We start from the raw sequence: 18,496 nt of genomic DNA, 5'->3' as shown, positions 1-18,496 counted from the left end.
TTTTTTAAAAGTTTTTTCATAAAACTTATCAACATACAGCGATTGAACTTATTTCTATCAAATTTTGTTAAAATTTAACTTCCAATTAAAACAATAATATATTGGCTTAAATTCATATAAATTATAAACTTTTATACTAATATTAATTTTGATATATATAAAAAAATATGTCAAATAATTTTCAATTATATTACATAAACACAAAAATCTACCACTATATTTGGTATTCCTGAAAAAAGTTTAATTATCCAGTTATAACAAATTTGATTCTTTTTCTATACTAAATCAGGTGATAACAATTTTATTAGAAAATTGACTACAATAACATATGTATTTATACGTAAATATATAGTAACTAATTATTTATCTTTATGAAATATTTTGTATATAACATACACAAAAATATAATAGCTAAATTTTTGTCACATATTTTATTTTATTTGAATGCAAAATAAATATAATTAACAATAAAAATTTAATCTAATAATTATTCTAATAAAGATTATTCAATTTTATAATATTACAATAACATTATTTATTTCGTTTAATTAATAACATGATATAAATCACAAAATAACTAAGAAGCAATTAGATGAGGAAATAAAATCTCTCTGCACAACAATGTCATCTACATATACACATATATAAAATTTTATGTATTATTTTAATTTATTTTTAATTAAATTTCTATATGAAAATATGGTCAGTTTCAATTTAGTCAACTAAATTTTCAACTATTTTATTTTTTTTTATCTATATTACTCCTTTAAAAAAAACAAAAAAATATCTTTAACATTATTTTTCCCACACTTAATCGAATACAATTTAATTGGATATTTTGCTGTCATGCACTCATACTCAAGTTTAATCCATTAATAAATGGTAACGGAGTTATTAAAGTCACAAACATGAGTTAGTTAATTACTCTTGACTTTGGCTATGATAAGCCTTTTCATCTTACATCCCTCTATACATGTCAATTTTTTTTTATTGAAAATAGGAAGACTCGAACTCGCGACTTCTTAGATAAGTATGGAAAGATTATATTCCATTTAAATTATAATTCATTGGTCTCTATACATATCAATTAGTTTATAAACAAAAAAAATCTATAATTTTATATATACCAAATAACATCTGTACCATATAATTGACCTTAAAAGATTTTAATCTAACACTGAAAACATAGTCCTGATTTGGAGAACTTGCATTCGTCGTTTAACTATTATATTAGAATTAGACCACCCTAGTTCAAACTAAATTATCATATTGTTTAAAAAAAAGGCTTAAAATAAACATAATACTTCAATATTAAAATCAAATAAAACAATGTGACTTCAATAAATATGTTTTAGGAAATATTTGGCGTAAATAAAAACAAAAGTTTTATTATATATGGGTGTCAAAACATAAAAATTTAGGACATTATTTACATTGACAAAAATTTTATTCAACCCTATAAAAAATGGAATATATATTTCTTAAGCATATTTCGACTAATTTAAAACGTTCTTTTAACAAAGTACACTTGTTCACAAATTCTTTTTTCATAAGATTGATCAGAAGATTACTTTAATGATATAATCTGAGTAACTAGTTAGGATAGGATTACGTACACGTACCTCCCAGAGGGGTAGATTAGAATAATACATTTTGGTGTTGAATCCTTCCACATGGATAGTAATTAAAGAGAATGACACAGTTGATTGAATTCACAAATAAAATATCAATTAAAGGCTTAACTTCTTGTAAAGAATTCAACTTCTTCTTTTTCTGCTTAATTAAATCTGTATTATTAAGTCAATGGTTATTTTCTTATACTATTTCTCAACACTCAATAACTGCAATTCCACGACAAACAAAGCATCACAATACTAAAATACAGCAACTATCTCGATCGGGTTATCTCGCAGGATCAGTGAAATAAGCTCTTATGGATTTCCTAGTCAAACTCTGCCTATCGGATAAGATTATTATTCGTTCACTCAACAATTTTTTTGGCCCTTTTTATTAATATATACTATATAGATGAAGAATGGATCATCACGCATTGAACGTGTGAATTATCATGATAAAAGTAGGGTAAATTATTTAAAGAAATCAAATAAAAATAAAAAATATTAGATTGTCCTAAATAATAAAGGACGGCATTCCTGTTCTCTTACATTTTATATAAATAGTTATTTTTATATTTTTTTTAAATGTAAAACCTAGTATATATGATATATATAACGATTCATATTTATATATTTTGCAAAAGGTGGTTTTAAACGAAATAGAGTAAAACACTTGATAATTCCACTATTTATGAAGTTTAAGACTAAAACCTAGAAAAGTTTCATGAGTAAAATTTATTTGGTCAAATTCTCTTAGATTATCACTTTTAATATCTTTAATAAATAAATTGATTTAAAATTAAAATTTGTATTAGAGTTAATTTTTTTAATTTTGGTGACTTACATTGGAGTTAATTGATAAAATGAAACTGGTAACACTTTAAAGATATGATATTATCTGGATAAAGAACCAATAAAATTTTGCCACTCCTATAATTACGTCGATGAAATAATTAAAAATTGTTCGGTACCTCGGGGTTCCGGACAGGTTGGGATAGATTCCTAGGAATTGGTGGGGGTGAGCTTGGACCTGAGTTTGGTGTGAGTGATGCGTGAGCGGACGACTTCCCGAGCCCTTCGTGTAATATGGGGGGAGCCACCTGCAATGACACTCCGACGCCCAAGTCAGGATGTATGCAGGTAGCGGTGAGTAAAGATATGATGACGTACCTTGGGGGAGGGATAGGACCCTCCCCATATATACCTTGTCAGAGGTGGGCCCCTCGAGGGTAAACCCACCTTCCTCGGAGTTTCCTCCCCCTCCAGCTGTCGCCAGGTAAGTTGGCTGTGAAGAGGATAGATTCCTCGGCCTGGGCCTGGGCGTGGGGCGCCCCGTAGACCAGGTGCCCGGATCCGATGAACTCGGGTCGGCCATGAGGCCAGCTGGGCTGGACCGTAACAGTGTCCCTAATGCGCCAGCCGAGGTCGTGAACACCGTGGTGGGCGCGTTCAATTTCCTTTCTTCGCGTTGTCGTTTAAACGGTCGCTCCGTGGTCGGGACGCGCATCTTGGGCGCGCGGCCTTCTTCGTTGTAGTTGTGTGCCGCTTCTCACCTCGTCTTTCGCGCTGATCATTTAATGCTCATAATGGGTATTTAAAATCCCGCGTGTAATGACTATCCTACCCCTGTGTTTCGCGCTTCTTCATGCGTCAGTTTTTTTTCAGTTTTCCATTCATCTTTCAACTTCTACTATTATCACCACATTCCTTTCATATTCTCCTTCTTCGTTCCAAATTTCCTGTTGTAACTTGTTGCTTTGCTCAGGTCTCCCTAATCCTCTCGACTCCTTCAAATCAACGCTACTATCCTGGTATGCCCTATTTCTCATTCTTCCACTTGCATAACTTCGTTTTGCTATTTCGTGCCATTTCTGTATGCGTGGTGTTTCTTTGGGTTGAATTGCATGTTAAATGACGTTAGTATTAGGTAGATGCATTAGGGGGGTTACCATTCCAAAATGTTGGTATTTTTAGGCCTTGTTTTGACTAGATTTAGGCTTAGCTTGACCGTAAGTTTCTGGTAGGAAAACTGTAGCTTTCTGGTATTAGTGCCAACCTCCTGGTCTCTTAGACTAACTGAGTGGTGCCCCCACTGTAGGTATGGCCCAGCGTCCTATGGCCTCACGCCCCGTTGCACGGGCTCCCGTTGCACGAGCTCCTGTTGCGAGAGTACCTTACGACCGGTATGCTTGGGTAACTTCAGACGTAAAGGATTCTCCCAACCAGATGGATCTAGCGGAGCTCACTAAGTTCCGGCAAGTCGAGTATCTTTGCGGTGGGATCGACGAGGAATCCCGTTACGAGGCCTTCGTCCCTGCCCCAAATGAGCGGATCTATCAACTAAATCTGCACGCCCCCCGAGTTGTCGATTGGATCTGGTTCTATAAGGCAATGTTCACCCAACTGGGAGTTCGCATCCCCTTTTTTCCCTTCCAGATGGCGCTACTCAACCGGTGTGACGTAGCACCGTCTCAATTGTATCCGAACAGTTGGGCTTCGATCCGCTGTTTCGAGATGGTCTGTGAATATTTGGAGTTGCCGGTTTCCGTCGAAGTTTTTTTGTTTCTTTTTACTTTGACAAATCCCTCTAAAGAGGGGAAGGCGAAGAAAGGCTTTATGTCTTTCTGGTCTGCCTAGGGTCTGAGGATTTTTGGTCTGTTTGAGGACTCTTACCATGGGTTTAAAGATAAATATTTCAAAGTTCATCCAATGGAGGGCCATCACCCATTTTGGTTGACGTTGGAGGGAGAGTGCCGCATCCTGACCTATTGGAGTTTCGGGACGGGAGCCAACGCCTTTACCAAAGTTACATATAAGGGATTGTCCTCGAAGAATAAAAGGGTTGCCGACGTCTTGTTGGCTGTATTTGGAAAAAAATCATGTTAATCCCCATCTTCTTATGGGTGATTAGGATGTAGCTAGGAATTATATACATGAGTAGTGTGTTTTTTTTATGCTTGTTTGATTATCTGGCCCAACGACTAACGAGTTTCCGTGTTCTGCACCAGCGTCAATGGCTGGCGAGCAAATTGGCCTTGAAGCTTTATTTAACACCTTCCTTGCTGGCGATAGCGACGAGGAACTGGCCACCGAGAACAAGGCCACTGATAACCAGGAGGAGCCTTCTCAAAACACCCTTGAGGCCGGAGCTCAATACAACCCTTCCAGGGTGAGGTGATCAGGACTAGTGGTGGCCCGGGACCTCAGCCGGAGATCGAGGTGGAGAACCCAGACGTGATGATAGTGGACAACCCGAGAAAGAGGAAACTGTCTTCTAGCCCAGAGGGAGCTCTTACCGTGATGGAGAAGAACTTCGATGCCGGAAACTTTATCGATTCCCAACTTCTCCGGGCACGGAGGACTTCTTCCATAGTGGAGATCTCCCGGCGCAGGCGAGGTGGATGTATCGTACCTTGCTCCGGGGAGCCGTTATAGCAAGGAAGGCAGAGTTTGCCCTGGCGAGAACGCATTTATTGGAGAATAAGCTTGAGTCCTCTACCCAAGCAAACAACAAATACAAGGTTGAAGTACAATTACTTCGGGAGAAGCTGGCTAGTGTCGAGGAGAAGGTTAAGACCTCTGATGCTGCTGTGGCGTGGCTTACTGAGCGGGAGTTGACTCTGGAAGGCCAGCTCAACGCCGCTCAAGGTCAAGTGAAGGAAGTCGAAAAAGAGCGCAATGAGGCCCTTGCATCGGCAACCGCGACTAAGGATGAGGCGGCCGAATTAAAAAAGAAGTACAAGGAGACCGTGAAGTAAGGGAAGAACGCCATCTTGATGACTGAGGAGGCCCTCAAGGCTCAAGTAAAGCTGCTAGCTTCCGACTTCAACACCTCCGCTGTTAGCGTCTTCAAGACTATCAAGGATGACAAGATTGTCGACATCCAGAAGAAGTGATTTGGTCTTGCCTTTGTACTTTGCTTTTTGTAATATGTAGATCTCTATATACTTTTGGCGAACTTGACTGCCGTTTTTTGGCGTATATGTAACAAGTATTGTTTTGGTAAACTTGGTTGCCGTTTTTGGCATATATGTAACTAATTGATTGTCTACCGTCTGCATTTCTTACCGTTTTACTGGTATCTAATCATTTTGCTTGGTAGTCGTTGGAGCCAACTTATGGCTTTTAACATTTTCGGTTCCCGGGGTGATCAGTCCCGGGATGCCGTTTTGTTTTGCTTTAATTATTTAAGTGTGAAAAGAGAATATGATGAGTTTCAAATAAAATCAATGGGGCATGATAATGTGGGCATGATAATGCCGAGTAATATAAATGTAGTGCAAAAAGACATAGGATAAACAATAATCATAGGACAAATGATCCCACATACAACAATAGAGATCTTACTCACCCTGTTGAACCGGTGGGGTGCCTACTCGCCTAGCTGCCTCGGCTGCTAGGGATAGAATCTCCTTAGGTTAACCGCGTTCTAAGTCTTTGGTATTTCTTTGCCATCAAGCCGTTCCAATCTGTAGGCGCCGTTGCCGAGCACCTCCTTCACCCGGTACGGGCCTTCCTAATTCGCCCCCAGCTTTCCTTGCCCAGGCGTCGGTAGCCCGACGTCGTTACGTCGCAGGACCAGGTCGTTCTGCTCGAACTCTCTCTTGAGTACTTTGGCGTTGTAGCGCAGGGTCATCCTTTGCTTCAACGCTGTTTCCGACAAGTGGGCCATCTCTCTGGCTTCATCCACCAAGTCTTTTTCCATGGCTTCTTCGACTCCGCCTAGGAGTAGCCATGAGCTCTGTTCGCCGATCTCTACGAGTATTATTGCGTCTACCCCATACGTGAGTCGGAAGGGGATCTCCCCGGTAGACGACTGCTGGGTCGTGCGGTAAGACCGGAGGACCGATGCTAGCTCGTCTGCCCATGTTCCATTTTTCTGGTCAAGTTGTTTCTTGAGGCCCTGCAAGATGACTTTGTTCGCAGCTTCGACTTGTCCGTTGATTGATGAGAACTTTTGCTGTATGCCCAGACCGGCGAGGAATTCCCCAAATCTCTTGTCAGCGAACTGGGTTCCATTATTTGAGATGACGACTTCCATTATGCTAGCCAGCGGCTCGGCCTCTATCCACTTGGTGTAATAATCGATGGCCACTATTAGGTATTTGACCTGTCCCGGCCCCACTGGGAAGGGTCCCAACAAATCGATTCCCCACTGCGAGAAAGATCGGGAAGCTGTTATTAGACTTAGTTCGGTTGCTGGTGCTATGTGGAAATTGACGTTCTCTTGACATTTTTTGCACCTTCTAACGAATTCCTTAGAATCCACCATCATAGAGGGCTAGTAATAACCTGATCTGACGAGCTTTCTGGCTAGGGCCTTCCCTCCGATGTAATGACCGCAGCATCCTTCATGGACTTCTCTGAGCACGTAGTCCGTTTGGTCGGGACGCAGGCACTTCAACAGGGGGTTGGCTAAGCCCCTTCTTAAACAACTGGCCTTGTATGATTGCATACTTTTCCGCTTCTCGTCTTATTGTCCTTACCACTTTCTCGTCGCTGGGGAGTTTGGCCCTTTCCAAGAAATCAATGATTGGGCTCATCCAAGAGGGTTCTGCCTGAGTCAGATGCAAAGCTACTGCCGGTTCCTTTATCAAACCTTGGATGAGAGATCGGTTCCCCGTCCCTAGTTTTGTGATAGCCAGTTTTGATAGGAGATCTGCCCGTGTGTTCCTCTCCCTCGGGACATGTTAGACCATGACTTCCTCGAATTGCTTACTCAATTCACTGACTTTCTCCAGATATTTCTGTAATAATGAATCTTTGGCTTGGTAGGTCCCATTGATCTGCGACGTCACGACCTGTGAGTCACTACATATTTACAGCCTCGTAGCTCCGACCTCCCTTGCCAGAGCTAGGCCGCCTAGCAGGGCCTTGTATTCTTCTTGATTGTTCGACATCGAGAATTCAAACTTGACTGACTGCTCGTATATAACTCCAGTTGGATTTTCTAAGATGATTCATGCTCCTCTGAACATTTGGTTGGATGCTCCGTCCATGTGGAGCCTCCACCATGTATTCGGAGTCCTGGTAGGGTCCCTTGTAACCTCTACCAGGAAGTCAGCCATGGCTTGAGCTTTGATCGCATGTCTGGGTTCATACTGCAAGTCGTATTGGGATAGTTCGACAGCCCATGTCATCATTCTACCCACTAGATCGGGTTCCTGGAGTACTTGTCGGATTGCCTGATACGTCCTGACGATTATTTGGTGTCCTTGAAAGTACTGCCGCAACCTGCACGACGAGGTCAAGAGTGCATATGCCACCTTCTCCAACTTGCTATACCTTAGCTTTGCTCCTTGTAGTGCTTTACTCACAAAATATATTGGTTGCTGGGTCTTCCCCTCTTCTCGCACCAAGACCACTGCCAATGCCTCATCGGTTACCGCCAAGTACAAGTACAGTGCTTCTCCATTCTTAGGCCTCGCGAGGACAGGTGGTGCCGAGATTATCTATTTGAAGTGTTTGAAAGCCTCCTCACATGCCGGGGTCCACTCAAATGCGATCCCCTTCTTCATCAGGTTAAAGAAGGGTAGAGCTTTGGCCACCGACGCACCGAGGAAGCGGAATAGCGCGGTGAGTCTGCCCGCCAACCTCTGGATCGGACGTCTTTCACACTTTCTGGGCTTTTCATTTGTAGGATTGCTTCACACTTTTCTGGGTTGGCCTCCACTCCTCTTTGGGTTATCATGAATCCCAAAAATTTTCCGGCTTCGACAGCGAAGGCACACTTGAGCAGATTGAGCCTCATACCGTGTCGTCGAAGAGAGGTGAAGATGTTTTCCAAGTCGCCGATGAGGTCCTCAGCTTTGGTGGTCTTGACTAAGATGTCGTCTACGTATACCTCCACCGTCTTGCCGATGAGGTCTTTGAAGATCTTGTTCATTAGTCTTTGGTACGTAGCCCCTGCATTCTTTAGTCCGAACAGCATCACCTTGTAGCAATATGTCCCTCCTGGCGTTATGAACGCCGTTTTCTCTTCATCTGGCCGGTGCATCCGTATCTGATTGTACTCAGAATAGGCATCCATGAAACTCAGATACCGATAACCCACCGCTGCGTCAACAAGACCATCAATGTTGGAAAGGGGGAAGGAATCCTTGGGACACGCTTTGTTAAGGTCAGAATAATCCACCCTCATTCTCCATTTCCCATTGGGCTTTTTCACCAAGACCACATTCGACAACCAAGTCGAGTAGCCGAGTTCTCGAATGAAACTCGCTTCTAGTAGGCTGGCCATTTGCTTGGCCACCTCTTTCGACCTTTCTTGGACATTTTTCTCCTCCTTTGGGCCACTGGCTTTGCCTCTGGTCTCACAGCTAGTTGGTGTGACATGAACTGGGGGTCTATACCCGGCATGTTGGCCGGAGTCTAGGCAAACAAGTTACCGTTAGCTTTGATCATCTCCATCAGGGATTCTTTCAAGTCATGAGGTAGGTTTCTGTTTACAAAGGTAAACTTCTCATCCGAGTCGACGACCCTGAACTTTTCAAGGTCCCCCTCTGGTTCCGGCCTGGGTTTGTCATCAACCCTGGCGTCCAGGTCGGCAAGGAAGACACCGGATGCTTCTTTAGACTTCTTCCTCAGGGAGAGGTTGGCGTTTTCGCATGCGGCCGCCGTCTCCAGATCTCCCCTGATGGTCCCCACTGATCCATCATCAGCAACAAACTTCATTAGCAGTAGTTTGGTGCAAATTACCGCCCCAAACTCGTTGATGGTCTTCCTCTCCAAGATGAGGTTGTAGGCCGTGGAGTCCCTTAAGACAATGAACTCCGCCATTAGTGACCTCTTCCCCCAACATCCACCAATGGAGACCGGGAGGGAAACTACTCCGTCAGGCTTGATGAAGTTATCGCCTAGGCCTACCACGCCGTGTTGGTGGCCCCTCAAGTCGGTGTCCCGTAGGCCCAGAGCATCAAATACATTGCGGAACATGATGTTGGAATCAACTCCCGTGTCCACAGGATCCGTTTTACTAGGCCGGTGCCCACCCTGGCCGTGATCACCATAGGAGGGTTCTCTACGACCTCGTCAAACCATTGATCTTCGGGGCCGAATGATATCGAGGGTACCCTCCGAGAGGGCGGCGTGGAGCCAGAGGACATAGCTAAGACCTTAGCGTCTTTCTTGCTAGCCGATTTCGATCTAGGGGGACGTCTCTTCCGATCACCACATTTACCACAATGAGTCCACGCTCGTTATCCTCCTCGGGCTCCCGTCTTTGTCTGACGGCGTGAATTTTGTCCTCATTTCATCGGTCATGGTCCCGCCTCCTCGGTTCCCTTATAAGATGGGAGAATTCGGCCAACTTTCCTTCCCAGATGGCTTGCTCCAGGGCGTCTTTGAGGTTGAAGCAGTCTTGGGTCTTATGGCCATAGCCCTTGTGGTAATCGCAATAGAGGTTTTTGTTTCCTCCCGTCCTGTCCTTGAGTTGTCGGGGCTTCGACAAGATGCCCTTGTCGGTGATCTGCTGATAGACTTCGACAATTGGAGATGATAGGGGGTATAGTTGGTGAACTTTCCTACCCGGAGAAACAGCTTGAAGGTTTTAGCTGATCCTCCGTCTTTGGAGTGCTCTTTTGGCCTATCCCCACCACCGGATGGACGAGTATTGGGGTAGGCAGGCTGCCGTTTATTGGCTGCCACGACCTAGCTTACTTCTTCATCATTGATGTACTCACTGGCTACGTTCTGAATTTCCTGCATTGTCCAAACGGGCTTGGTGGTAAGGTGTTTCCTGAAATCCTCGTTTAACAACCCGTTGGTCAGACAAAGGCTGGCCACCGAATCGGTTAGGCTGTCAATCTCCAAACACTCATCGTTGAATATGTCTAGGTACTTCTGAGTCAGCTCGCTGGTTCTTTTTGTTACTCCTAGCAGATTGATCAGGTGTTTCGCTTTAGCGATACGCGTGGTGAACTAAGCTAGGAAGGCACGAATGATGTCGGCAAAGGCGGTTATGGAGCCCTAAAGGAGGGCATTGAACCAACAAATCGCCGGTCCTGCTAAAGTTACGGGGAAAGCGCGACACCTTACTTCATCGCCTACCCCTTCCAGGTTCATCCTGGCTTCAAAGGCCGTTAGATGCTCCTGGGGATCTAGAGTCCCATCATACCTCATATCTGTTGGCTTGTCAAAGTGCTTCGGTAGTCGGACTCCGAGGATTGAGTGGTGGAAAGGGGTCGTCCCCATGACCACCGGTCGCCGGGTTCTCCTCGGTCTTTCCCTGCTGTCCTCTCTGTGTGGTCGGCTTCTCCTTAACCTTTCCCTGTTGTGTTCTTGATGTGGTTTGTAACACCCTCACTATTAGAAGTCACGCTTCCGGCTGCGCTACTCTGATAGCAAGAAGTATTACGACTACTTTATATACTAAATACTAAAATAGGAGCCTGTGACTCAACACTGTATCGCTAATTTCTTAGAAAAACCGAAATTAAACACTTTATCTTAAGAAAAATACAAACATGCATAGATTCATATACAAGACTCCTTACATAATAACTCATAATATAATATACATGTAAAACATACAATTCCTATCCCTCTTACAAACTCGTAATAACAAAGACGAGGGAAGAAAATAATCTAATTAATACAACATCTTATAAACCAAACGCAGTATATCTCTTCTTAATGCTTCTTCATCCGGTTCCTGAAAAGGTAAAGCTGTAGGGGGTGAGAACCTAACCACACGGTCTCACCACGCAGTTTCAAAGTTATCATAAGAAGATATTTAATAAGAAAACTGTTTTCAAGCTCAGTGATTATCATTGCCTTATGAATCTTTTAAAAACCAGAAGGTAATCGTTCAAAACCTTTTCAAAGAAACGTTTAATCTTTCAGAAATCCAAAATCTTTCCTTTCTTATAAGAAAATCTCAATCAGAAATCAACCACGCAATCAAACAACACAATCATTAATTCAGCATTCAAGTTCACTCTCAAATGTAGCATGCCAGAACAAACACAGACAAGACAGACAAGGAAAGCACAAGTAGGTAGCAGTTACAGCAAATAGTTCAAGTAGCAGTTAAGAACAGTTTAGCAATTAGGCAAACCAAAACAAGTTCAAACCCAAGCAAAGCATATAAATGCATATGATGCATGCCTGGCCTATGGCTGATGAGGCTCATCTGTCGGTTATCCAGCCAACCCGACAAGTCTGAATTGTCCTTAGACCGTCCCCCGACGTGCATCCCCAAGAGTCTATGCATAGCTTTTTCTCAAATAATCAATATTACTCAATGGGGGTATCATTCCCGGGAATTTATATAGTGCCCGGTCACACTTACGTTGTAGGGTCAACAGAGTATCGAGTTTTCAACCTGGTACACGTGGTGGCAAGCCACGGCACTTAATCCAGGGAACCTCGTATCTCAGATGTTTCAAATTAATAAGCCATATAAATAATTCATTCATCATTCATCAACAACTAAGCCATTCTCAATATCATCATCATTCGTCAATCCATATCCCATTTCCAAATTCATTCAAAAATCATATTTCAAATCAACCCTCATCATCCTCCTTTCCGTTAATCAACAATCTCAATTCAAAACATAATTCTTTCTTTTCTAAATAAATCAATCTTAAAACATATAACGTTCAAAAACTAAATCTTTTTAAATCATCATTTCAGGCAAAACTTTCAATTTTATAAAATTTCGGCAGCATCTCCTCTAAAACTCGGACACTGCCACCCTTTTCGGGTCCCACCCAAACATCTCTCAAACCTTTTCTCAGCCATTTCCAAATTCCAAACATTTTCCAGAGTTGAACCAATTCCAATATCAAATTATTCTCAAATTAGACCAATTCCAAAATAAAACTCTTTTTAAAATCAACCAGCTCAAGTATTAAATCATTTATAAAATCAGAACGACTCAAAATCAAACCGCTTTAACTCCAAACCAAGAAAAACCACTTTTTATAATAATTAAGTAAATAACTTTTCAAACCCATTTCTTATCAACCACCGTACTTCACTCAAGCAATCAAGAAACCAATAATTCAGTCTAACAAACCATCACATTCACAAGACAAATATAATCACAAAAATATATCTTTCTGCGTCAATATCTATTTATAACAACTCTGTAATATAAAATAGATTTTAAGAAAAACCCCTTACCTCAAAGAATCAAACTCGCAGCGATTTTAATGCGATAAACCCTCTTTTCACCTTATTCTGCAGCAGCTACGACTCTCACTGCAACTAGAACGGCAGTGGCCATGGTTGCAGCAAAATGAAAGATTCAAATTGGATAGGAATTAAAAGCAATTACAACATGGGAAATCAAGACCAAGTAAGGACTAGAATTAAAACCAGAACATGGAAACCATGGCAGTGATAAAACAGGACATACGAATTGACCAAACCTAAGCGAAAGATCAGACCAGTACCATTTGTACCAAGATAACAAAATCAGAACTAGCAGCAGCTTCAGCAACCCCGCGAAAACACCAGCGTCAATACTCAACCTAATAGTAGCAGAAAATAGGATAAAAGCAGAGTAAAAGTAAAAGCAGAACAAGTTTAAGGAAGCGAAGGACCTAAAGCAAAATAGAGGCAGCAGAGATACCTCTATCGGTGACTAACGGCAGCGACTCAAACCAAGGTTCCAGCAGCCCCAGCACCGTTCCCGGCGGCCAGAAGCTCAGCGATGGCAACGGCAATGGACCTCAGCTACGGCAACGCCATTTTCCGGCGACACCGGCTTGGCAACCCACCTCCAACAGTGGCGACGGAGCTTGCAACGGTGGCGGCTGGGTTCGATCACAACAGCGACACCATTTGTGATGATGACGGCGACGGGACTCGCGACAACCTCGACGGTGGTGGAAGTTTGTGGCGACGGCGACAGGTCTGGCGGCGACAAGAGCCACAGTGGCGGCGCAAAACGGCGATCCTTCTCGCGCGGTCCTCCTCGGAGCTGGCGCAAACGGAAACGCGATGCGGCGGCTTCCTCGCGACACTCTCCTTCTCTCTCAGATCTCCTCTCTCCTCTGTCAGCAGCGGCGGCGGCGACGGCTCCTCCCTCCAACTCGACGACGGCATGACGGCGTCCCACACCCTACCGGCGACTCATCTCCCCTCCCAGATCTCTCCTCCATGTATGTGAATGCTTTTGTTTTGTGTGTGTGAATGGTTTGAAGGCAGAAAGAGTAAGGAGAGGAGGGTTGGGGGCTGCGCATGTGAAGAGGAAAGAGAGGCGGTGAGGATAGAATTAGGGTTAGGGGCAGTTTGGTCATTTTACTAAAATTAGGGGTAGTAGAGTAATTGAAAACCAATTTTAATTCAACAAAATCATCTTTAAAGAAAATATTATTTAATCATAAATTTACAAATTAATTTTGATGAAATATTCTAATTAAAGGATTAGATATAATATAATTAATTTTCTTTATCTTTAACTTAAAGTATTAAATGATATAAATATAAATCATCTAAAATCAAATCATATAAAATTCTTATTATCTTTAATAAAAATAATTTCTAAAATTAAAACTATAAATAAATATATGATTTGAGATTGATTTAAAATAAAACTTTTCAAAATTCTTGGGTCTTACATGGTCAGCTTCTCCTCCTTTGCTCCCTGCTGCTTTCTCGTTCTACGGTATCTCTTGTCGGTGACCGGGAGTAAATCACAGGATCTGTTTGTCTCCGGGGCACTTCCTTACTTTCCTGGCTTTCTGACTTTGTCCGGGGGCTCGGAGTGCGCCTAGAGTGACTTCGTTGGAGACTTCTTTCTCTTCTTTGAGGAGATCGGGAGCGCTCTTGACTAGGAGTAAGCTGATGACGCTCCCTACTAGCCACCTCTCGCTCCAGGTTTTGCACCCTGTAGCGCAGGTCTTGTATTATTCTGGCGCTATCGCTACCCATTCCTCCAAAGGGTCGTCTCTCGGGTTGCCGCGGGGGGGATCTGATGCGCTCACGAGTGGGAGCCCAGTGGCCACCCTGCCTTCCTACCCGCGGGGATCGCCTCCGTCGTCCACCGCCATAGTACCCAGAATGAAGTCCATGTCAGCAAGTCCCACAGACGGTGCCAATGTTCGGTACCTCGGGGTTTTGGACGGGTCGGGATAGATCCCTGGGAATTGGTGGGGGTGAGCTTGGACCTGAGTCTGGTGTGAGTGATGCGTGAGCGGACGACCTCCTGAACTCTTCGTGTAATATAGGGGGAGCCACCTGCAATGACACTCCGACGTCCAAGTCAGGAAGTATGCAGGTAGCGGTGAGTAAAGATATGATGACGTACCTTGGGGGAGGAGTAGGACCCTCTCCATATATACCTTGTCAGAGGTGGGCCCCTCAAGGGTACACCCACCTTCCTCGAAGTTTCCTCCCCCTCCAGCTGTCGCCAGGTAAGCTGGCTGTGAAGAGGATAGATTCCTCGGCCTGGGTCTGGGCGTGGGGCGCCCCGTAGATCGGGTGCCCGATCCGATGAACTCGGGTCGGTCATGAGGCCAGCTGGGTTGGACCGTAACAAAAATAATATAAAATTCTAATTGAATTAAGATTAAACATTAGAGGGACAACTTTCACTTTTAATTTTAAATCACTATCATTGTTTATAAAAAATAGTCCCTTAAATATTTTTTCATCTTATAGAATCTAAAACAAAATTGAAATTGAAACTACCGTTGAAAATTTTCTTGATTTTTTATTTTATTTTATTTTATTAAATGTTGTTATCCCTGGATTATATTTTAGGACTGTTAGCTTACACTTAGCTCAATTGTATATTAAGATTAATTAGTGAATTAATTATTAGCTAGTATATATATATATATATATATATATATATATATATATATATATATATATATATATAACCATCTAACATGGTATCAGAGCAAATTTCTCTCTTCTTTTTTTTCCTCTATCTTCTTGAACCTTCCTCTATCTTCTTGAACCTTCCGCAACTACCTCTCTCTTTCCTCCTTTATTCTCTCTGAATCTCCTTTATCCTTCTCTTTTCTAAGCTCATCCAAAAGAGATTGATGAGATTTGATATATTCCACATATTTTACTATTGGTAGCAGCATCATTTTCGATCAACGAGAAAAGAAGATTTATTTTTTCTTGCTTGCTTCACCATGGCTCAACCCGTGTCATTTTCTCCTGCATCTTGGAGAATTTCTTCCAACTCTCCTATGGTGATCGATCCTTACAATCTTTCACTCGCGGATCAATCAGGATTGATTTTCGTCACTCAACAACTCGCTGAGGACAATTATCATACCTGGAGTCATGCCATGCGTAAAGCCTTGAATGCCAAGTGCAAGCTTAGGTTCATCACTGGTTCGTTTCCTCCTCCAAATTCAACCACTGAGCCAGAGAAATTTGAGAACTGGCAATGTGTGAACGATGTTGTCAGTACTTAGATCTTGAACTCGGTCTCTAAAGGGATCGCCACTTCTCTTGTATACACCGATTCAACTGTTGAATTATGGAATGACTTGAAGGAATGCTTCCAGCATGGTAATGGTCCTCGTATATTTGAATTGAAGCACGAGCTAATGAATCTGCATCAAGGCACCATGAACATTTTTCAGTATTTCACTCGAATCAAAGTTCTTTGGGAAGAACTGAACACCCACAGGCCAATTCAGTGCAACTGTGGAGATACTCAGGCAATGCGAGAGTTCCTCCAATATGAATATGTGCATTGCTTTTTCATGGGATTAGACAAATATTTCTCGTGGCCAAATTTTGCTTATGGAATCCCTACCAGCCATTAACAATGTACTATCCCTCATTACTCAAGAGAAAAAGCATAGATCTACTGGTACAAGTGCACACTCAAGTTAGAACCAAGTTGCTTTCTTCACAAAAAATAAGAATCCTTATGCATCTAATGGTCGTGGTAGAGGCACACCGAAGAAGGATCGACCCCTTTGTCCACACTGTGAAATTCTTGGACACTCAATTAACAAGTATTATAATATTCATGGATTTTTTTTCCAATTATGAAAGACGGAGAATATCCAAATAGTCAGCACATCATGTGGTCACTACTCAATCACCTCAACCAAACCAAGAGTTATCTCTCTCTCTCTCTCAACCTGACCTCATCATCACAAATTCAACACCTATTGAACTTTCTCAATAATAAGCAAATTCATGAAGTTTTCTCAAATGGTGCCACTGATGTCTCCAATCTAGCAAGTATAATCCTTAACATCTTAGTCTCAAGGTCAAATTTCTCCAAAGATTCTTGGATCCTGGATAGTGGTGCTACCATACATATACTATATGATCTTTCTATTTTTCCATCTATTCACACAACACAAAGATTTTCAGTTTCTCTACCAAATGGTACCGTTTTTCATGCCAACTTAATTGGAACACTCACTCTCAACTCTAATATTACCTTGCAAAATGTGTTATATGTGCTTGAATTTTGTGTCAATTAACTTTTTGTTTCATCATTTCTGTCCAATACATCACTCACCATTACCATTAGGTCTAACTTCTTCACAATTTACTGTAGCAACTTATCGAAAAGGATTGGAAAGGCTAAATTACATTAAAGACTCTATATCTTGAGAGCAGAACTCCCATCCAATATCTTATTACCAAACCTTCAATCAAATGTCTCTAAGTCTGTTTTCCTTTCTAAACAAATAAATTTGTGCACTCCAACTTTATGGCACAATCGTTTAGGTCATGTTTCTTCCAAAATTTTACAACATTTAGCTCACACTTTTCAAATAATTCTGATTGTGATCATTGTGAAGTATGTCCGATTGCTAAATTCAGAAAGTTACCTTTTCAATCTCACAACAATTTATCCTCTCATGCTTTTTACCTTGTACACTGTGATATTTGGGGACCATATCACATCCCAACTTATAACGGCGAACGCTATTTCTCGTCTCTAGTTGATGATACAACTCATTTTTGTTGGATTTACTTGCTAACCTCAAAATCTGAAGCTGCAGATTGCATTAAGAATTTTTACAACTTGATCAAAACTCAATTTAGTGCCAAAATCAAATGTCTCAGATCAGATAATGCTAGAGAATTAGCCATGATAGAGTTTCTACAACGCAAAGGTGCACTACATCAATTTTCTTGCCCTTATAGACCTCAGCAGAATGCTATTATTAAGAGAAAATACCAGCATCTATTAAACGTTGCAAGGGTGTTGTACTTTCAGTCTCATGTGCCAATCTCCTTCTGGGGTGAGTGTGTCCACACTGCAGCTTTCTTAATCAACCGAATGCCTAGCCCTCTCTTAAAGCTCAAGTCATTACATGAACTCTTTTTCAGCAAAACACCAAAATGTGATGCCCTTCGATCTTTGGATGCTTAGCATATGTTGCAAATACGTCACCTTCAAAGACAAAATTCTACCCCAGAGCTGAACCTTCAGTGTTTGTTGGAAATCCAGTGGGTTATAAAGGTTATAAGCTATACAACTTGAAAACCAAATAACTCTTTATCTCACGGGATGTCATATTCCATGCGCAGATACTACCCTTCAAGAACTCTCCACACCTTCATACTCAAACTGCCCTTTTCCAAGACACAATCCTTCCCCAACTAGCTTTCGATTTACCATTACTTCCCCAAAGCATCAACCCTGAGACTACTCAGACCACCATTGCATCCGATTTGCACCTTGTTCCTACACCTCAACCCCTTCGAAGATCCTTTAGGCATCTTCACCCTCTTTCTTATCTCATTGATTACATTTGCACCACCACATCTCCATACCCCATCTCTCACCACATTAGTAACCACAAACTTAACCTCAATTATTATCACAGCATCACTCAAGCAACTGCTGTCTCAGAACCACAGTTCTATCATCAAGCTATCAAACATGAGGAATGATGCAAGGTCGTGAATGAGGAACTAGAGGCACT

Source organism: Arachis hypogaea, chromosome 13, assembly GCF_003086295.3.
Source record: "Arachis hypogaea cultivar Tifrunner chromosome 13, arahy.Tifrunner.gnm2.J5K5, whole genome shotgun sequence".
Lineage (NCBI taxonomy): Eukaryota > Viridiplantae > Streptophyta > Magnoliopsida > Fabales > Fabaceae > Arachis > Arachis hypogaea.
The sequence above is the reverse complement of the archived record's forward strand: the minus strand, read 5'-3'. Positions refer to the sequence as shown.